Raw genomic sequence first — 21087 nt, forward strand, 5'->3', positions numbered from 1 at the left:
CATGTGCTTTCAGGATTTGAAGGTTTCACTATGCTCTGCTCTTGCTCTGTGTTCAAGCTCTAATTCCTTTCTATAGGCACCCCCTCTCCACACATAGATGAAGCAAAGCCAAAGCTTTGATCTTGCTGAAGAATGAAGCCCACTTAGTTTGCTGAGAACTTGTAAGTGAGGTTGCTGTGCTCATGCCCTCCTTGCCAAGCACACCCCTGGAGAGAGCCACAAGCAGAAAAACCCATAGTCTCCCAGCACGAGGAACCACGTGCTACCTATCTGCATGCTTGACCCAGCGCAGGAGTATTGAAAGCCTCTGCATGGCTGACTGCCTGGCCTGGGCTGTTTCAGCCTGGGAGAGCATTCTGCAAAGCTGAGGTGGGTCAACTAATAGCACAGATCCAATGCATGCTGCTGCATTTTTTTGGCTGCTATCAAGATAAAGCCCTACTCTCCTTAGCAGTAAAAGTAATAGATGGATAATTTTTTTTTGAGCTTCTGAAGGAGAAGGGCAGCTGTTCACTACTTAGGTTGCTAATACTAACACTCTTATCATCCTCAGGGATGTGCTACAAAGTTCCTACGGGTGCCCAAGCACAAACTGCTTAAAAAGGGTGAGGTAGCAGCTGCAGCTCCTTTTCTAGTGACCATATTCTGGTGTGAACAGGCTATATCTGAATGCCCCATTTGACCGAGGACAGGAACTTTTTTTGCTGCCCCTTAAAGCAAAAGGAGTTGGGCTGTCCAAAGGTCTGGCTCCAGCTGTATGCTGTTTAGGGGGCAGGTGGGAGAAAATATCATTGCGAGCAGCTGTGTGTCTGCACACAGCAGGTACTCATTTCTTTGTGAGTAGTTTAGCACTTCAGTACTTCTGTACAAGTTATTCTGTATGCAGTGAATTTGCTTATTGTTGTTTGAGGTATTTCTCTCCCACTTTCTTCATAATTTTAGCAGACAGGACATGGATAGTGAGGAAAAAAGCAGGTGAGTTTATTAGAACTGAAGCGGAGTGTAAGTCTTTGGTGGTAGGATCTGGTCCTCAGGTAGAAAAGACATGGAGTTGGCATGATGATTCCATGATTAGCTTTAAACAGCAATAGTGTCATTTTTTTCTGTGTGTGTTGGGCTTCTCATGAAGTAGAGATTCTGGTAAGGGATCTGTAGCTAGGTTAGGTGTAGGTGATCATAGGTTCCTGGAGAGTAATGCTGAGTTTCTCTGGCTTCCTTAGTTGTAAATGCACTTGCATTTTTTCTTCTAACTCAAGCTGCTACCTACTGTTTCAGTCACAGTTCAGTGACTGTGTCATCCTTTCCTTGTGGTTTTGGCTTTTTCTATTTGTTTGTTCCAGTAGTGGCTCGGAGAAAATTAGCCCATACTGGGTTTGATATGTATGCTCAAGGAGCCCCAGGGCTGATAGGAGTGCAGCTTGGTGGTCTGTGCATGTATACATCCCTGTATAGATCCCAGTCACAAGGCTTAATGTGCTGGGAAACCATATAAAGATATGGTTTTTAATATATAATTATATAATTTATATGTAATTAATAAATAATTATAATTAATATATAATAATTATAAGATATATTTAAAAAAAACAAGCCCCAACATTCCTGTGATAATCTGGTGTTATCCCTATTTAGCAGAAAAGAAGCTGAGGATGAAAAGGGAACGGACCTACTGCTGTGATTGGAGGTTGTGCTAGTGCTGTTTGGGTCAGTGTTTCCATACTCCCTTTGTTCTGCTCATGCTGCTCATGTGGCTTCTTTGGAGGCTGCAGTAACTATCTGTGTAAAATGGTGGTCTCTAAAAGAACCGATAGAATAAATTCTCTCACCATGAGGTGCTCAGATACCACCCTAAGGTGATGAGATAGATACTTTACTTTTGCAAAGTTAAAATGAGTCTCTCCAGTGTAACTCTATTATTCTTCATTTAAAAGATAAATATACTGTCATTGTCAGACCAGATATTCCCCTTTGTCAGCATTTCATGGCTCACTTCCTGGATTTAGATAGATTGATGATAGCTGTTTAATATTCTTTCCTCCATAACCAGCGATTTGAGAGTTGCCAACTCTCATGATGGCAGCTCTTTTTCTTCAAGCATCAGCTTGATGTACATTAGCCACACAAGATTCCTAGCTTGCTTTCTCTTTCTTTCAAATAAATAGTTTCAGAGAAAGCTTGAAAATGGGAATCTGAATGTCTAATGCTGGAGGCAAATAAACACATGACAATATTATTTTCAAGCTAATCTCGTGACTTGAAGGGGTGATACGTTAATTCATAGCTTTAGAACAATATTAAATGAAAGGATTTGGTTTCTGACCCTTAACTCCCTGAAGTACACAAGAGCCAAATGCTCTTGGTGTGAATACCTCTGAAGATCATTAGAAGATTCAACTCAACTGCAATTGCTGGTGACAGCCAGGAAAGCTGCTGAGCTGTGAAGGAATGGTGTGTGGTAGCTTGTGTGAGTCAAATTTATTCTAGGACTCTTGGCCCTCAAGTCTCGACCTTGCATGTGCAGTGATATGGTTTTATTGACTCTAAGCTGTGAAGTTGTGAATAGCATTTGTTTTAGATAGTCCATAAATAGACTTCAGTGTTAATGCATCTTTGAGCTAAATGCAGAAAGCTTCTAGCTTTTCACTTGTGCTGACTGGCTGCCTCCAGCTGTATTTCAGTCACTAAGAGTGAGCAACAAGGTTATTTTTGGCAGGCAGACCATGGATGCCTTCAGGTTGCATAGTTAAGGGAGGCAGGTGAGGGTGGGGAGCTGCGAGGCTGCTCTCTTCTGTGGGGATTGCAGTTGTGGAATAATTTTAATGTAAACTGTGGAGTAAAGTCACTCCCTGTGATAGTGTGGGTTGTAGTCTGACAAAGGCATTAGCTTGACTTAGGGCTACTCACAGAGACAAAAAACGTAGAAACTATTTCGCAGGATTTTTTGCCTTCTTGTTCTCAAGAGGATGCCCTCCGAAAGGACAGTGTACTGTTGTTGGTTGGAGAAGATGCAATCTGTTAATTTTGGTGCCTGGGGATTTCTATTTTCCCAGTAATTCAAGTGTACAGAATTGTGCTTCCATTGTTGGGCCAGAAACCTCTCTCACTCTATCTGCTGTCTCTTTGATGAAGCTCTGCAGCAGTTTTCATGATCTTAGCTTGCTCACTGGGTGGTTTGGTCATCTGTTCAGGACAGCAAAGGAATCTCTCAAACTGAAAATGAAAAATGTCCCAGATTAAATGCTTTTAGGATTTAAGCAAGTAAGAACTTGTCCAGTAGTATGTGAATGCTCCTCCATGTTAACTTCTTTCCTGTGGTTAAAAGTCCTCATTAAGACAATTGGAATGTATCGTAACTGTCAGTGTTTGTGGTATCATGAAACTGGAAGGCTAGATATGGGTATATATCTTGCAAATATATGAATGCATCTATAGATACCAGGAGAGCAGGGCTGTTGCTAGCCAGTAATAATGCTGTAGAGAAAGTCCTTTCTATGTTTCTTGTTTGGTGTCTCAATATACCCACTGCCTTTAGAAATCTTGAGGCTGTGAAGCTCGGAAGGCTGCATATATTATAAAAAAGGAGAGAAAATTGTGGATGCTCTGGCAAACAGCCAACGTGCTTCAAGCATGTAAGTCAGGTGTTTGCATGGAGGATGGCCAAAAAATGGAGCAAAATGTTCTGTTTGTGAGAGGAATCCTATGGATAATACTATAATTTCACCATGACCACTTGAGGTTGCTCTGTTCCATCCCTTCAGCCATTTATGTTACAAACCAAATACACATACACCTCTTTTATTTCTAATACACTGTTAGGTCGGTGGTGCAGGTAAATACATCACAAAACATGTATGAGAGTAGAAGCTGGCAATGAGTCATACATTTCTTTGATAAAAGCTTGTGTGTTGTCCTCATCCCCTCATGTGTCCTCCCCCGCCCTGTTATGTAGGGTTTGTTTCTGTGGACAAAGTTGGACCAAAGAGCAGAAAACTGCTTCCTTTCCTGCAGCTTCTAAACTTGTCTTTCCCTGCACCAAGGAGTTCTGGTCCCTCTCAGTGACTTTTGCTTCCACTTGTGTTCTTTCCTTTTCCTGTTGACACAGACAGTTCACAAACAGTTGCACTTGTACTTAAGCTGGTGTGTACACTTGTTATTCCCACTCTTTCAAGTGTGGGTTCCTATTGCTTTCTTTACTTTAGTGCTAACCCTGGCTGTCTTGAGGCCTGGCTTCATCTGCTGCCTGCCATCCTTTCAGTGTACCCTTTCTGAACTGATTGGGAGATCAAGATGTGTGTTGCAGCTCTGTGTCACAGCCTCTGCGGTTTCAGAGAGGCTGCTGGGTTTGTTAAAGTTTTGCTGTTGTTTTTCATAACATTGCTAATGAAACAGTCTGGCTGCACTGGTAACTTTCAGCTGACCTTGAATTTGCAAGTACTTAGGAATTTACATTCTACATAAAGAAAATGCAAATTATTATTCTTATTATTATGGTATTATTCTTATGGCTACTGCCTGCAAGTTTTGTTACCTCAGTGATATCTCGGGAGATAAAAAAACTCTATGTAACAATACATAAGTATCTATATAAACAACATCAAATCATATTTTCTGCAATGCAATTGCTTCTTTCCATGTATTCCTATAACTGAACAAGCATTAGAAAAATAATTACTATTGACATACTGGAGAAGAGACACATTTAATTCTGTGTTATACGCTACAAGGTTGTTTCACCAGATAACATCGGCATGTACTAATATTATTTACAATGTAATAGGTGTTGTTGATTTGAGGATGTTCCTCTGTTTCAAAAATTAATTGCTAAAAGACAGTGTGTTGCAAAATACTACTTGCGTATGTTGGGTTTTGTTACCGTGCATCGGCCTGGAGGCAACTCCTTGCATTTTAAAGTATCTCCAGGTTTTGGTACAGCATCCATGATGCTAACCTTTTGTCACTTTGTGCATGTTGTGATATGCTCCTGGAAAGTCTCTCCTCCTCCTCTCAACCCTGTCTCTCCTCCTCCCCTCAACCCTGTGCAGCCTTAGGGGTGAGGCCAGCCAGGAAGAAAACAGCTCAGTTGCTTTTTTGGCTGTGCTTTTGCTGAGGAGTTAAAAAGGGGGAGAGTGGAGAATTCTCAGGAGCTGGAGCAGGGGTCTTTGTGGCAGCCTGACTAGACAGTGAAGCATAACCCTGTTGTGTCTTGTGCAGTGAAGAGTTGGGGCAACAAACAGAAGAGCAGAAGCTGCTGGTAAACATAGCTGGGCATCTGCATGCCAGAAAGATGGTCTGGGTACATAGCTCTGTGAACATGGAGTTTATGAAAACTGGCTGAAATTCAGCTGGAACTTATTGATAAATTGGTTCTCCCAGTTTATGCTTGGTGTTGAGTTCATGTAAACTGTGTCCAGGCTAATATACCAGTTACACATGTGTGAAAACACCTGCCTTTCCTCTGAAACACTGCATGCTTTACATGAAGACAAAGGAACAAAATCAATTCTGTGCTTCTGCTGAGGAGATGACAGAACTATTACTGCTCAAACTGAGCAGTGCAGGCAATTGCAGCGTTAAATTCTTGCAAACTCTGAGAATGTGTCTCATCAGAGAGCTTTGGTGCAGTCCCCCACTGCTTCCTCATGAGGTATCTCATCACCAGAATGCAGTTTGTGTTTGGCTAGAGGACTTGGCTTCTCCCAAGCTCACATAAACTGTTGCTGAGTTACTACTGATAATTCCTTCACAAGGCTAGCTTTAAAAAGCTCCACTGTGAAATGGAGAATATTTAGAACCGTACACATTTAATAGTAATTCTGTCATTGCTGTATATGCTGGAACATAACATTTTTAATATTCTAAGGCAACATCTAAGTTTTTTTAAAAAAAGAACATATTGATGTCTTAATTGCTAGCACAGACTATATGGATAATACTGTATCTTTCACAAGAAGCAGGTTGTGCTGACAGGGGAACTGATGTGATAGAGCTGAAACTTTTTCCCCTCAGGGTAGAACAATTACTATATCCTTATGTCAGTAAAACTAGTTTCTCATATTCTGGCCTATCATGAACTCTATGAATTAGGGTCTTCTCATCCATTTTAAAAGCTTCTAGCTTATGCATCTGTTTCCTGGCCACTAGAAGCATCATTTCATTGTGGTCATTTGTCACTAATGAGCATAATCATCAGCCATGGAGATGGTGTGCATAGTATGTGCAATTTTACATGGCTTCTTCCATGGACCATTCTCCTTGTAAGCAGGGGATGGAAATGACAGCCAGGTCTCCAGCTGCTGTCCTGTTCCCGCTTTCCAAGAAAGCTGTTTCAGTACTGACTGATTTACTGATAAACACTTTTTTACAAGCACTTCCTGGCTTACCTTTTCCTGGATCATTTTTAGATGTTCCCATCCATTGCCAAATCTGTTTCAGCCAGAGCTTGACTGAATGAATAGCTGATTCAGCATAACAGGCTGGAAGCCACCAGCAGGGAATAAAAAATGGTGGGGAAATAAGGAAGCAGGTCAGCTAGAAATGGAATAGGGACTCTGTAGGTAACAACTGTTGAAGCCAGCGAATCTGCTTTCATCGGTTTTTGCTCTAATGTGTTATGTACACTGCTGAACCTCTGCACTCTCAACTTGAATGAGAATAACTGGTTCAGAGGGCATTATAGATGTAAAGCAAGTATTTTCCTTTCTCATGTCTGTTGCTGCTGAATTTCTTCTGCTACACTGAGAAATTTGTAGTTAAATGGATAGGATTTTTTTCACCCTAACTTCCCAACTATTTGAGCAGAAGCAGTGGCAACAGCTTCAGCTTTGTGAACCACCTCCACACTTTCCCCAACTATATAATTTCCATTACCTGGAAATACATCTTTATTTGTTAGTGTTTGAAGAGCTTGAGCTGGGCTAAGTCTGTGTGGAGCTTCTAACTGTGTTTTTCTGGTGTTTATGCCCACTGAAGCCAAGGCAAAATCACTTGGAATCAAGGAATGGCTTTAGGTGAGTTCTTGTGTTTCCTGTGAAAACTTTGAGATGTCAAATACAATCCTCTGGTTAACATGGAGGAGGAAGCAGTGTCTCCTAGAGAAGATTGTACATCTGTGCTCCCTTGGAATTTAGGGACACTGACCTGAATTCTGCTAATGAATGAAGTGTACAAGAGTATTTAGCAATACCCAGCTGTCTCAGGACTTGTCATTTTCATGTAGATTTTCACTCTTGAAGTGACCATTGGATGTGCTCACTCTGTTTCTTGTGCTCAGTTTATTAAATTCCTAGTTTTGAAGATCACTCTAATTTGAGGTGAGGGCCACTATCCTTACAGCATGAACTGTGTATTGCCTGGTTCCTTTCTGGGATCTGTTTAATGCTGTCTCCTCTTGAAGGACTTCCTTGAACTTTTGTCCTAGTTAAATCTCCTGCTTGCCTGATGAGGTGATGCTCTTGGTAAGGTACCTTGCACAATCTCTGACCTTCAAGACAGAACAAACTATTGGTAATGCAGCACTCAAGGCTTTCAAAAGCCCTGCTTGGAAATGCTTTTTTCATGTGCTTTCTGATTTAAATATTTCTTTCAACTTTATAGATGCAATAAAGAAAATTATGCAAATTTAAACAGGCTTTAAAAATGTTCAGTTTAATTGTCCTTGAGATATTGAATACTGGATCTGCTTAATGGGTATCTGCTGACCAAGAATTTGAATGCTATAGAATCCAGTCCATTTCCATAACTATGGGTGCTTGACATTTGGATGCGCGAGGGTATCCTACCTGTTCTCCATCTGCTGCTTTGGAATTGGGCCTACTATGTCTGCTAGCCTCATGTGAGTGTCTTGGGTACTCTAATGTTCTATTGCTAATCAAGATAACTGATGTTTAAGCATCTGAGTTGAGCACTTGTTATCATTATTTGAGGTGGTTTTGTGGGTTTGTTTGTTTTTTAAGTTCATATGTTTTTACTCTCCTCTGTGATCTGATGAGCAAAACAGCACTATTGATAGAACCTTGTCTGCAGCAAAAAAATGGTTCTTGTGAACTGCTATCATCTGTTGCGACCATAAGCCCATTTCTGTGCAAATGAGCTTATTGCTGTGAAGTTGTGCCAGTTCTGACCAAACCACAGAGGGCTTATTATTAAATGTTATAAAAAGTTTCAGTGAATTTATGCATCCCTCTTCATCATGCTTCAGCTTTCCAGGTTCTTAATGTTAAAAACCAGCCACAGGTTGGATCCAGTAACTCTAAGCTAGTCTGGCAGTTCTCTTGGAGCAGATGCAGAGCACTGAGGCTTAGGGAGCAGAAAGAGTACTGTGGCAAACTTGCACAACCAAGAATGTTCTTGCTTTTGACTTCCAGCAGAGTTCAAAACACTTTTTCCCCCTTCCTTTGTTAAAGTTCTGCATTTGGGAATGTTACACGTTTTTCTGACTGAAATAGAAAATAGAAATATGCTTGTGCCTGCACCCAAATCTGGGGCCAAGCAGACTGTGACTCTTGGCTGATTGAAATATAAATCCTGGTGTCTGGAAAATCCAGATCTAAATACAGCCCTAAAGACCTATCAGTGCAGGATTCATAGAAACACAGTGCTGTGGGGGAGGGAGAAAAAAAATCATTGTTTTTTCTATAGTTGCTAAAAAATGATGGAAAACACTGTAGAAAGAGTTCTAAAAAGCTTCAGATAGACCTCTTACTAAGGTATTTCCTGAATCTATAGTGAAACAAAATAGTTTAAAGCTTAGTCTGACAGCCTTCTTGTGAGGGCAGGACAGTGAAGACAGCAAAGTAATTCCATATGCTTAGTATTTGTAATGAAAAAGCATGGGTACTAAAAAAGATGTGATGACCACTCACTGGGTATCTTGCATACATTTGGCTTGGATTTTAAGAAGGGCATCGTTGCCTCTCACTGGTTTTGTTACATATCAAGACGAGAAAAAAGTGTGTTTCTATTTGCATAGCCTATTGTGGCAAGACAGCACCCTCTATTCACATGCTTACCTCCTGCTAGTGCTACTGTTATATACTATAAAAGCATCTCATGCATTTCAGTTATGTGGTTATGTAGTGCTTTGCTTGGACAGTATATTTAGCAAATTGTGTAGTCAAATGATTATGTTAGACTGAATGGTTGACGTCTAGTACACAAATAATTATGACACTAAACTTACTATGTATGAGCTGGAGCCATAGCTGATTTCAGTGACAGATGGAAAACTCCACTGAACCTTTTATTGGCCATATGCCATTTCTGAGTGTTGGCCAACAACAAGATTTGTTGCTAATATATAATGATTTAAACAGTAAAAAGAGCAGCTGCACTTTGATTTTTGGTGCCTTTACTACAGGTTTTCCTGGAGCTTTTGAATATCCTGCCGCTTTCTAATGCAAAGCTGTCACTTCTAGTCTGTGAGAAGAGACTGTATCTTCCCAGCACTATCTGTGGTAGAATTTTATATTTTGATACTTACAACTAAAGCTCTCCTCTGCCTTTTATTGCATTATTAAATTGACAGCATAAAAATCTCCCTGCAACATGGTGCTGGCAATGGATTGTAAGAAGCTGACTGTTGTGTAGTACAGCAACGGAGCTTTTTTTAGGCTGTCAGTAAGTCTTATGTTTTATGACCAGCCTGAGGACTGGGAGACCAGAGTTCCTCCAGCTGTTCAGAGAAGGCAGCTTTCAAAGCATAGTTAGTTGAGGGGAACCACATATGTTGTTCGTCATATTACCAAGACAGTGTTTGCAAATGTATGTGAATATAAACTGCAATCATTATCCATGCAGAACATGTCATAATGTTTCCACTACTGAGGTCAGAACAGAAAACTTGCTGCCATGCAATGCTTTGACCTTCATTCCTCCTAAAGAGGTTTTCACTGTGCTGTCCTTTGTCAATCTGCTTACTCTGATATTCATCCAAAGAAAAACAAGATTGAAATCTGGAAAGCAGAGCCATTCTGACCCTGGGCCCAGCAGCAAAGAGAATGGTAGGGGAGGTATATGATAAGGAAGCACATTTCAGTAGAACCTCACATATATATATAATTTTAATTTTATTATTTTTTTCATATTTCATTTTATTAAATTTGTATTATGCAAGCTTGAAACTGGCTAAACTTTGTCTGTCCTGGTCAGCATCAGTCTGCACTGCAATAAGAAGCACTCGAGAGGTTTCTAGGCTAGACTAAGCCTGTTGGTCAGATAATAGTTGTCATGTTGCTTCTGAGCCAAGGGAGGCATGAAGTGGTCATTGCATAGTACTTTCCATTACAGAAAGCAAGCAGGTATGGAGGAGAGCAGTTGACACCTGTATGCTTCTTGCACCTTCTTGGAAATGGGTAAGAAATGAGATCAATGTTGCTCTCCCCTTTCTCTGTCAGCTTGTGTGAAGAGAGTTGCAAGGACCCAGCTGGGTGCCTACAAACACAGTTTAGTTTCTGACCAGCTCTTGGGATATGCTGTGGGTTGGACTGGTGTGCACAGCTCAGCCTTGGTGCATGTGAGGGCAATTATTTTATGTTAACTGACTGTGGCTGAGCTCTGCTGTGCATGGCTGGACTGCCTCGGGGTCTCAAGCCTGGTTGCTAATGTGCTGTTATGATGCTGTCTGTAGTGCATTATAGCAAAGACTACCTTTCTCATCTGCCAAGGTGCCCTGCCAACTGTTGCTAGAGCAGTTTTTCCCAGTAGTGTAAATGAAGTGATTTATCCATGCAAAGCCTAAAACATTGATTTATTTCTTCACCCAATAATAAAAAGTAACCAAAGGAAAAAGAAGTCTCTGCATTTATTGCATCTTTTGTCTTTCTTTGTGGTGTTTGCATGCCAGCTGACTCCAGCTCTTGGAGGTCACATTTGTTGCTGACCACTGCATGCTCTGAAAGTGTCAGTGTGTCGGGTCTGCTCATCCCTTCCTTTAACAGATCAATGTTATGTTATGTTTGTTTGTTTATTTACCTTGTGTCTCTTTCTTCAGCTTTGGAAAAGCAGCCATGTAACTGCTGGCTTCAGGCAGGTTGTTTCTTCACAGCTAATAGCCTGTCTCTTGTAGTTTGAATGTTTGTTGGGATGCTTCTTATCTAGGTCATAGTTTTTCTTTCCTGTCAGTTTCCTTCTACACTCCTCTTTGATCTTACCTACAGCAAGCTATCTGTCTCAAACAGTCAAGCAGAGCTATGCAAAATATTTGTAAAGTGATACAGATATTTCCCGCTTTGTCAGGTCTTGTAGAGTGTTGGACCCACGTGAAACCCACATCAGTCGCAGGGATAGAAAACTGTAACTTTTATTTGTATTGGAATTGAGACATAAAAGATAGATGTAATTCTGAGAGTGGTTTATGGCTGGCTGTGTTATCAATCTGAAATGGTAGCTACTGCAGAATAATTTTCCCAGTGATGCGGATGCCCTTCGTGTATCATCTGTGAGCTGCATGCGCTTTCAGAGTGCCCTGTTGCCTTTTTTTATCTTGCATAGCTAGTGCATGACACCTTGTGAGTCTGTGCAGCACAGGCCAACCACCCCCTTCCATTTTTTCACTGTGTTTTTAGATGTTTTTGATGCCACCTGGTGTCTTGTGATAAATCAAGGCGAGTCTAGTTCAGATGTGGAACAGCTGCCCTGTTCTTTGATGGTTTTGGGGTTTTTTGGGGGGGGCTTTAATTTTTTTGATGACTTGTTTCCCGGGGTTGAGAAAATCTCTTATTGAGGTGTTTGTGGTTAGGTGCAAACTGTTAATCCTAGAGCACCCGTGCTTTCCTTATGTTTTACAATTTCCTACTGCCTATTAATGTCACTGACTGTCTTTATAATATTTGCTGGCATCACTGTTCACTGGTCTAAAAACTAGTTAAGTGAGGTAGTACCCTTTGCTATAAGGAAATACACGCCAGCTTACAATGCGAGAGTTTAAAGGTTACAGGTTTTTTTTACAGGTAATTAACGCCCACAGAGATTATCCAAAAGTAAGAGAAACAAATGTTACTTTAAAAGCTGTTGGGAAGATTAGTGAAGGTTGTTCCTCCTTCTCCCCAAGTCATTGTCATGTACTTCCCGTTGATGTTTATAGGCAGTTGTGTGTGTAGTCAAACAGGATAGAATCAGATAGCAGAAAATGAATAAGAAGCAATAAAGCTCTACAGTTTCAATTTTTCTCAATAAATTCATTCTTGCTTCATATAAAACATGGAAATGATGCTTCTGTCTGACAGCTGTACTGTGGGAAGCATTTAGCCCTGGTTAGTAACATCTCCTTGTGATATTGCATAGCAAGACCAGTGATTTACAAGTTCAAGATAAGGGTCCTTGGCACCATCATTGCAGTGAATGAAGCAATTAAAAATGTGATGATTCTTGAGATGACATGTACAGAAACGGAAGCACTTGGCTAGAAATCAGGACTCCCTGGTGTCAGCTGGTGATTGGTATTTGTTGTGTTAAAGGCCCAAGGTTATTGCAATTTTGTCTTTTTGAACAGAGCAAGCTTCAAGTGTGATGGGCACATCTTATGTTTGGCTGAGTTCTGTGGCTGAAATTTCTGTTCAGCTGGTACTTGTGCACAATGAGTGTGTCAAGATCTTCAGCCAGATCTTGTTGAGCGGTCATGCTAACCATGTGTTTAAGATACAGTATTGGGAGTAGGGACTTATGACAGGTAAAGCAACAGTGTATGGTGAATATGTTATCATAATTAGTGTACTTTGACTTTCATAAGATGGGAAGAGTTTTTTGTATTGAAGATTTGTGATGACTTGGAGTGGGTGAGAAATAATTCATACTCTTCTACATTCACTGTGATTTCTAGGATTTGTGCTATTAGCAGTCTTCACTTAGCAGATGAATGGTGGGAAGTGCCTCTCTTAAGTGGCGCTGCGCAGTAGCCATTTGGTGCTTGCTCCAAGTACACATATTATATTGCTTATTCCTGAGCAGATCTGGTTTCTCCTTCGGTGAGACCTTTGGCAGCTCACCCCACAGTTTTGTTATACAGCTGCTACACAGGTATGTGCTGTGTGAGTCTGTATGTGTGTGCAGGTGGATACTTCATAGCTATCTGGAGACAGTGACCATGTGAAGGACGGACGGCAGTGTGATAAACAAATGCACCATTGCTGGATGAGACCCATAAGCATAGTTGGTTGGGTCTGCTAATGCTTGGCTGGGTGAGTTTAGCAAATCCCTCCTATATCTGCGGTGTTTAAAATGAGGAGAGCCAATGTTCTGTGTAGGAATAAAAATTGTAATATCTAAAGAATCATAGAATCACAGTGTTACTTGAGAAGTAATTTTCTTGATTTTGCTGTAGATGGCAGACAAAATAGGAGCAAATGATCAAGTGTTTTCTAATAACTTTTAACAAGAGGCGGCATCTGTTGAAGTCCAGGTGGATTTATTAGTAGTATAACCCCATCCCCCTGGAGCTTGCTGCTGTCGCAAGATGCTTCATTCTGTGTTCCCTACTGGAGTGCATACAAGTGCAGTATGGGAATGAGATTCAATTACTGTTAACAGTTTTAAGGAAAAACTGAAATTTTTAGTTCCATCCCAGTGTTGGTGCTAGATACATAGACACAGTCATTTACACATGTATACTTTCATAGAGCTAAAATATACACAGTGAATAAAAGAGATGATCAGATGATCGGATTCATGCATTTGAGTACCTTGCTTTGATTTTCTTCTCCAGCAGTGAATGTGACATGGAATATAACAAAATATTTCTGAGAGAAAATTTTACAAACCAAATCCTGGCAACCTTTAGTTCCTAATCTCAAAGCTGCCAATAGAGATCCAGATGCTTGGAAGCCATATCCAACTGCAGACAAATCTCAGGTGCACGCAGAGTGGTTATTAAGTAGCAGCTGTGCTTATGAACATTTGTAAAGTTGTAAAAGAGTTTGTAACCACATTGAATTAATAGAGACAGCAAAGTTTTTTAGTTTGGACAGTAATATGATTTGTAAGCTGACCACTGTGGGAATACTGCTCTCTGTTGCCTGGAATCTTACAGTAAATGTGTGTATCAGACTCTGACATTATGAATACATCCGCCTTTGACTGAAGTGATAGGTCCTATGCATTTGCAGCACAAAGAGCCAAGCTTTGATGTTGCATCGAGTTCTGAAGGGACATAATCTACTCTGCTAATAAAGTATTTAGGTTTCTCGGTCATTGTGGATCTATCAATTTATCTATGTTTGTAAATGATGCTGTTGTAATATTCTGGCATAGCAATATTCACGGCCAGATACTCTTAAATATTTTGTTCTTTCTAGCTCGTTTGAATAGACAGACTGTGTATGGAAAACAGACAAGGTTTTTCTGAGGTTTCTGTTTGCTTCAGGTATATCTCTACCATTGCATACTCAAATAGGCAGTGAGGACATTTGGGGAATTTAAGAGCTCTCAGAAAGCAAATATTCCATCACAACTGATGTTCTCCTCCTGCTAGTGGCAATACTTCTGGATATCAAAGTGAATGGTAGAAATGAAAGCAAAAGAGCATTTATTTAACCAACAGTGATGAACATAAATGTGAAATAAATTAGAACTTGTGCCTGCTTAAGACTTTTCTTTATGTTTTTGATTTGTACAATTTTTTGATCCCTTTATTCTGTTGACCTTGAAACACTGGCTATTTATTAGCATAATATGATTATGTACCTATCTGCAAGGCTTAAGATGAAAATTGAAACCTTGCGATAATTTAGCTAAAACCTACTAGAGCATTCAGCCAGCTGTCGAAATTTTAAGAGAAGCCATATTAAGCAAAGCCAAGCTGTAACTGTTTAATATCTGAACACAGTCAGCACAGCTACCTGGGTAGGTGGCACTTTGGCTGGCTTAATTTGCTGGCTGCAGATATGAATTATTAGCAAAATGCAATTTGGTGACAGCTTACACACTGTGGGCCATGGACTCTTCTCAGTCCACACATGCAGCCAAATTAGATGCATTTATAATTCATTCTTTCCTCCTCACCGCACTCCCCCTCCACTCTCCCTCTCTATTCTGTGCAATATGTATTTGTAACCGAGATGGATCAAGCCTTTGTTAATTACATGTGCATGAAAGCATCACTTGCTATCACCTTACAGATTCCTTACAGATACAAGTGGCTAAGAACTGATTAAAAACACATGGCAGAAATAGCAGCATCACTACTGTTACATAAAATGTGATTGTGGTTTGTTTAAATAGTGGGCCTTACCTTTGGGAAAAAACAGACCCTGCTTTTGATGTAGATGATTAAGTGTTGCGAATTCCCAGTTGGCCAGCACAGTGGATGTGTGCCAGAACTTGCCTAACACTCTTTCTGGATCCTAAAGGTAATTAATTTTTAAGACAGAAGCAGTCAGTAGTATTGATAAGCAATTCTTTTGGTCTGTTTGCATTTCCTTTCCCCATGTAAGCTGTACTAGTTGGATGGTTGTTGGTATCTTCAAATCTGTCAAAAACAGTTTTCTCGGAATCTTGCTTTGATTTTTCTGCAGCCTTGGTGAGCGCATATCACAGAATTATTGTCTGCTTTCTGTTGCCTACAGAATGTGCACCTTCTGTAAATATTTACAGTAGACATGTGGGCAGGTTTCCTTCTTTTGTCAAGTTGAACAAAGGGCCAAAGCAGTACCAGTGCACTTAGTCACTTACATACTAGTTGTGTACGTTTGAGGAAGCAGTCTCATTCTGTTACAAGGTTTTACCTGGGTTTGAAAACCACTGAACTGCTCTGTGGTCAGGGGGTCTTGAGTATCCAAGCAGGTGAATGTAGCTCTAAAGCTTTTGTTACATGTGGTCGTTGTGGTTTTTTTTGTTATTATTATTATAGTTATTATCAATTATTGTTTAAAGTGGAAAACTCATGCATGCTTGGTATGGATCTTAGTAACTATCAATGTAAATGCTGGTCTGTTTTCTCCTGCATGTTTCAATTGTCCCTCTGAAATACTACATACTGAGTGCTACAAACACATGTTACTTAGAAGCACTTACTCTATTTTGTTTCAAAACGCCACTGAACCTGTGAAGTTTCATACAATTTTTCTTTTTCTCAATCTCTAATGCTGTATCAAATATTTAAATATTTGGAAAATAATTCAGAACCGGACAGAAAGTTTTGTAGCAAGAGAGCCTAAACATCCCTTTTTTTGTTGTACAACATTTCTTCCAGAGCTCTTAACATGCCACTATTTTAATCTTATGTGGAGAAAGCAGCACTGAAGCCTGTGAAATGATTCAGTTGCACCCTTTGAAGCCAATCCTTGAGAGAATTAAGGGGGGGGGGGAGAGCAGGAGGCAAGAGATTAGCTATCAGTGACTAAGCAGATCTAGTCTCACTGCTGGTGTCCATTTCTGAAACCAGCTCAGATGGCTTTAACCCCTCCAGAGACTGAGGAATTAGAGGTAGTTTCAAGCAAATGTGGATTCAGGTGTTCACTGTGAGATTACAATCCTAAAGCTCAGAGGTGATATACATCATGCTTTCCCTTCTGAAGTGTAGTGGTATATTGCATGTCTGAATGAGTAACAGAGCCTTGCCTTTTTTTCTGCCTAAAAAGTACTTTACTATTCAAACCTAAATTTGGGTTCCTCTTGGTTCTGGTTGAGATTACACTACAAACTGCTTTGTTCAGAGATTTAAAAAATAGGCCTTAATCCTGCAATGTGATGCAGAGGAGTTGGTGGTTGAGCTTGTTCAAAGCTTTGTGAGGAACTCTGAAGCTGTGTGTTGCACATCCAGGTCTGTGTTTTCATAGAATGATGGAATGGTTTGGGTTAGAAGGGACCTTAAAGCTCATCCAGTTCCAATCCCCTGCCACTGACAGGGACACCTTCTTCTAGACCAGGTTCCTCCAAGCCCCATCTAACCTGGCCTTGAACGCTTCCTCTTGAATATTTCATAGTCACATGAAGGTGCATTTTCCATTAGAATTTCTTGCATCTGCATTTCTTTCTAAATATAATTTCTAAATTATCCCACATAAAACAGAGATGTTTTCCTATAGATGAAGTATATACACATATTTAAGAAAATGGCTTTTAGTTGATGGTGACTTTTGTATAGAAATATTTATTACATTCTTCAAAGGATGTTTAACAACAAAAAATTATGTAATCCCTTATATTTAGTTTATGTAAGAACAGTTGTACTCAGTTGTGCTTTTACTGAGTTTCTTCTTCTTGTCTGTGGCTGGGAATTCAAGAATCCCATATTTTTGTTGCTTTGTTCCACTCAAGGTCAGTGAAAAGGGGCTCTTTGAGTGGTGGGTTGATGCCAAATGCTTGAGTTATTGTTCAAGGTGTGTAGTACTGATAGTGGTCAAGCTTGGCTGTAGTCAGGGTTGAAGCCGAGCCACATCTTGCTTAGCTTGGCCTCTCTACTGTGGTTTTGGCTGTGTGATTTTTAGCTTGCTTTGCTTTGTTTTGTTTTCTTCCCATTATTCCAGAGAGGATACATATTTGTTGAGCCTTTTACTCAGCTTTTGACAACCTTGACTCAAGTTTTGAGATGGAAGGGGGATATTTTAACTTAAGTTCTGACAGTTTAAAATCACTTCATTGACTGTTTTCTGGTGACTCCCCTTGAAAACTTAATACGTTCAATGCCCTGTCAGGAAGACAGCCTGGGCTTTCACTTCATTTGCACTTTTATTAAGCAACGCTTTCTTGGAGGATGTTTATGGCATGGGAAAGAGTTTTTGTCTTTAGAAAACAGCTTTCCTTTCCTAAGCAGTTTGGCTACCTAACCTCTCATGGTAGGTAGCCAAAAGACTAGTACTGCTTTTCTCATATGACAGTCTCTTCAAGCCTTCTTTCTGGCAGAGGATTTTGCTTTCTTTTAGCAAGGTAGTCTTAATTAAGTTGTCTATAATTTCACCAACAGTAAGAAAATCTAATTTTTCCTCATTGGTTTGCTGAAAATAATTTGTTACTGAGATAACTTCTTTCTGGATTTGACTAGTGTACAGTCAATTGCTGAGGTGCTATGTAATTAGCAGTAGCTAAACTAAGTATACTAAGCTTATGCCAGACTGTCAAGTACTTTGTGAAAATTAATTTAGATAGGCAAGGGGAAGACATTCCTGAAAGGAGCAGAAAATGAAGACTGGAAATGGTCCATGTGTCCCCAGCAGCAATCTTTTTCCATGTCTAAGACAGCAACATTGGAAAATGTCCTTTTACTGATGGCAGACTTGCAGGTTACTGCCTTGGACTGAATCTCCTCCTCTCATCCAAACTGCTTTTTGGATCCCAAATTTCCTTGATTTTGTTCAGTACTTCTCTTTCTTGGGATGGTTTGATTCACTCTCCCTCTGTGGCCTGAAGCACTCACTACTAAGTCATCAAACCATTGCAGGTCATTCCACTGCAGCTCACTGACTGCTGTGGCCTGTGTGTGCCTGAGTAAATTGCTGCAGCAATTTGCTACTCGCCCTGTGCTAGAGGTTGCCTTCCTGCAGCAGAGCTGGAATGCAGGGACTCAATTTCACAGTCCAGCGCCTTAGAACTACTCCCTTTTAGGTCAAACTAATTCACATCCATGTTTCATACACAGGTGTATGCGTGTTCTGTGGACTACAGTATAGGGACAAAGGGTTGAAACAGGCGGATCCACCTTAAAGCAGCTCCAGCATGTACCAGATCAGCTAGTGCCTATAAGCTGTGTGGTTGTAGAGAAACAGGAGCACTGCCATAGTAAGACACTTGGGAGGCACTGGTAGTACAGCTGTGCTGCTTCGAATACTTGAAAGGTCATTTAGCGCTTTGGATAACCAAAGAAAGCACAACTTTCCATTGCAGTCAATTGACACTCCTTTCTGTGTGATATTCAAAGGATGCTTCCAGAAACGAATACTGAAGTGCGACTGACAAAATTCTGCCACCCCAGGAGCTGTTGAGTTAACAGGAATCTCAGCCCCCATCCAGTGTGCAATGTGTGGTCCCTCAGCTTCTCTTAGCTGGAGGATTTGAGATTCACAAGAATTCCCCCATTTCTGGACCTTGTGAAACAGGATTCCTGCTGGTTTCAATTCCTTACTCGTTCATAAAAACTGGACCTGGCAGGGAGATTCGGAATGTGATGGGAAATGCATACATGTGCCTGTGATTAAAACAGAGTCCGTATGCTGGACATCATCCAGCCTGCAGGCGAGGATCTCAAGACTTTTGTAATTCTGTCCTACAGTTCTGCACTTCCCCTCTAACAGCAATCTGCTAACATGGTGCAATAGGCTGCATCCTAAACTAGTACAACTCAAAACATAGCAGCTGAATGAAGGTAGGGTTATGCAGCATTATTTTTCAAGCTTGGCACCTTTGACAGTGCTTTCAAGAGGGAGTTTCGTAATTCAAGTCAGTTTTTCAAGGCAAAGGCTGCTTACCCATGGGCTGTGTGTGGTCTACCAGGGTAATTAATCTGGCCAGCTTCCCAGGATAATTTGGAAGAGGTCTGTAGGCAAAAGAAGTGGTTCTTTAGCTGGGATAGCCTGCTCCTAGCTATCTCCTTTCTTCTCTCTTTCCCCCTTATCATGTTATTGTTTGTGGCAGTATATTTGTTTGTGATGGGGAACGGAAGGCTGAAACATGTGGCCCTGCATTTAATTAGTGTCTTGTAATGGCTGGGCAAAACTGGACTGCGTTAGATGACTTCTGATGTTCCTCTGACTACTTACAAGCAATAGGGCTTAACCAGGGTAGGCATCAAATTTTACTGCTCTTCTAAGATTCTGGGAAAACAGTGAAAATAAAACCGGAGTAAATGTCTTTTTGTCTGCCAATGAGGAGCAGGAAATTTATTCAGATGAGTGCCGTTTATCTGCATGGGATATTTTCTCTAACAGCAACACATCTGCTCCTTAGACATGCAGGACAACCTTCCAGGTGTGGGCAGGATCTGACCCAGCAGGGTCTTCCCATGGTATCTTTGGTGGTAGTTCACTAGATGTGGCAGTTTTCAAATCAAAGAACAGTTTTAGTTTATCCCCTTTGCTGTCTATAGAGTCTAGAAAATAAGGACTGTTATCTTCCTGCTTGGAAAAGGTGTTTAGCTACTTGGCCCTTAGAAGCCAGAAAAGTGGGCTGGGGTAGGAGCAGTATAGATGTGTATTCCTGTTGCAGTAGTGGGAGTCCAAGAAAAGTCTTTTCCCTCTTTTTCTCTCTAGTTCTTGATACACTCAAATATTCAGTGGAGCTTCTTTCTGTGTGCAGATGAGAGCACAGGTTCTTTGATACTGATGAGACTTCATGCTTCCTCATGTGTGGGTGTTCTGTCTTCTGCAAATTCTGGAAAATAATAAAACCTTGGGCTGGACAAAACAAACTCCAGCAAAGCAATTGTGCCTGCTGTATCAAGATGGAGAATTATGCATTCAAGGAAGAGATCACAATTAATCAGAGATCTGGTTTTAAACTACTTGTTCTGAACTGTCATGAAGTTCTGTAAAGTCCCTGTCTTTCTAAATCACTTGAAGAGGAGTCTACAGCCAGTTTGTGTACCTTGAAGACTGGGTCACAAATCTGTAATGTTGGCTGGCTTAACCCATCTGATCTCTCTCCCAGAAGAAATGATGCCTACTCCCTGTTTTAGTCCAAGCCACTGGCTACTGGATTCTAAAGGACAGTTTGCACCTGCTCTGTCATCTGTTATTCTCTTGAGGCATATGGCTGTGATCCTAAAGGTGCCAGGTTCCTCTGGACAGGTTATGAGTGGTGCAGACCCCTTTAATGGGTATCCATACATTCTAAACAAAGTCTCCCTCCCTTTATGTGGAAAAAACTATCCCATTTCCTCTGGAAGCTCTCTCACCAGATCGCCTACTGTTAGTTATGGGCTGTTCAGCTCATGCAGATCTAGTTAATTACTCATTCAGAATTAAAGTGGTTTTAATTTGATAAAGTTCCGTTTGCAAGTATGTTAATACTTTACTTTTGATTGAGAGTGTTTGCAGAGGGCTCTGTTAAATGATTCAATTTTGAAAGCTAATTCAGGTTAATATTCTTCAGCATGTGTTCTTCCCTTCCTGTCCTGTACACTCAGGATTTTAATTCTCGCAATATGGGAAAAGTCTGAAATCAGGA

The sequence above is a fragment of the Neopsephotus bourkii genome, unplaced genomic scaffold (assembly GCF_033783945.1).
Source record: "Neopsephotus bourkii isolate Nb327-2 ecotype Australia unplaced genomic scaffold, CSIRO-AGI_Nbou_v1 NB_318, whole genome shotgun sequence".
Lineage (NCBI taxonomy): Eukaryota > Metazoa > Chordata > Aves > Psittaciformes > Psittacidae > Neopsephotus > Neopsephotus bourkii.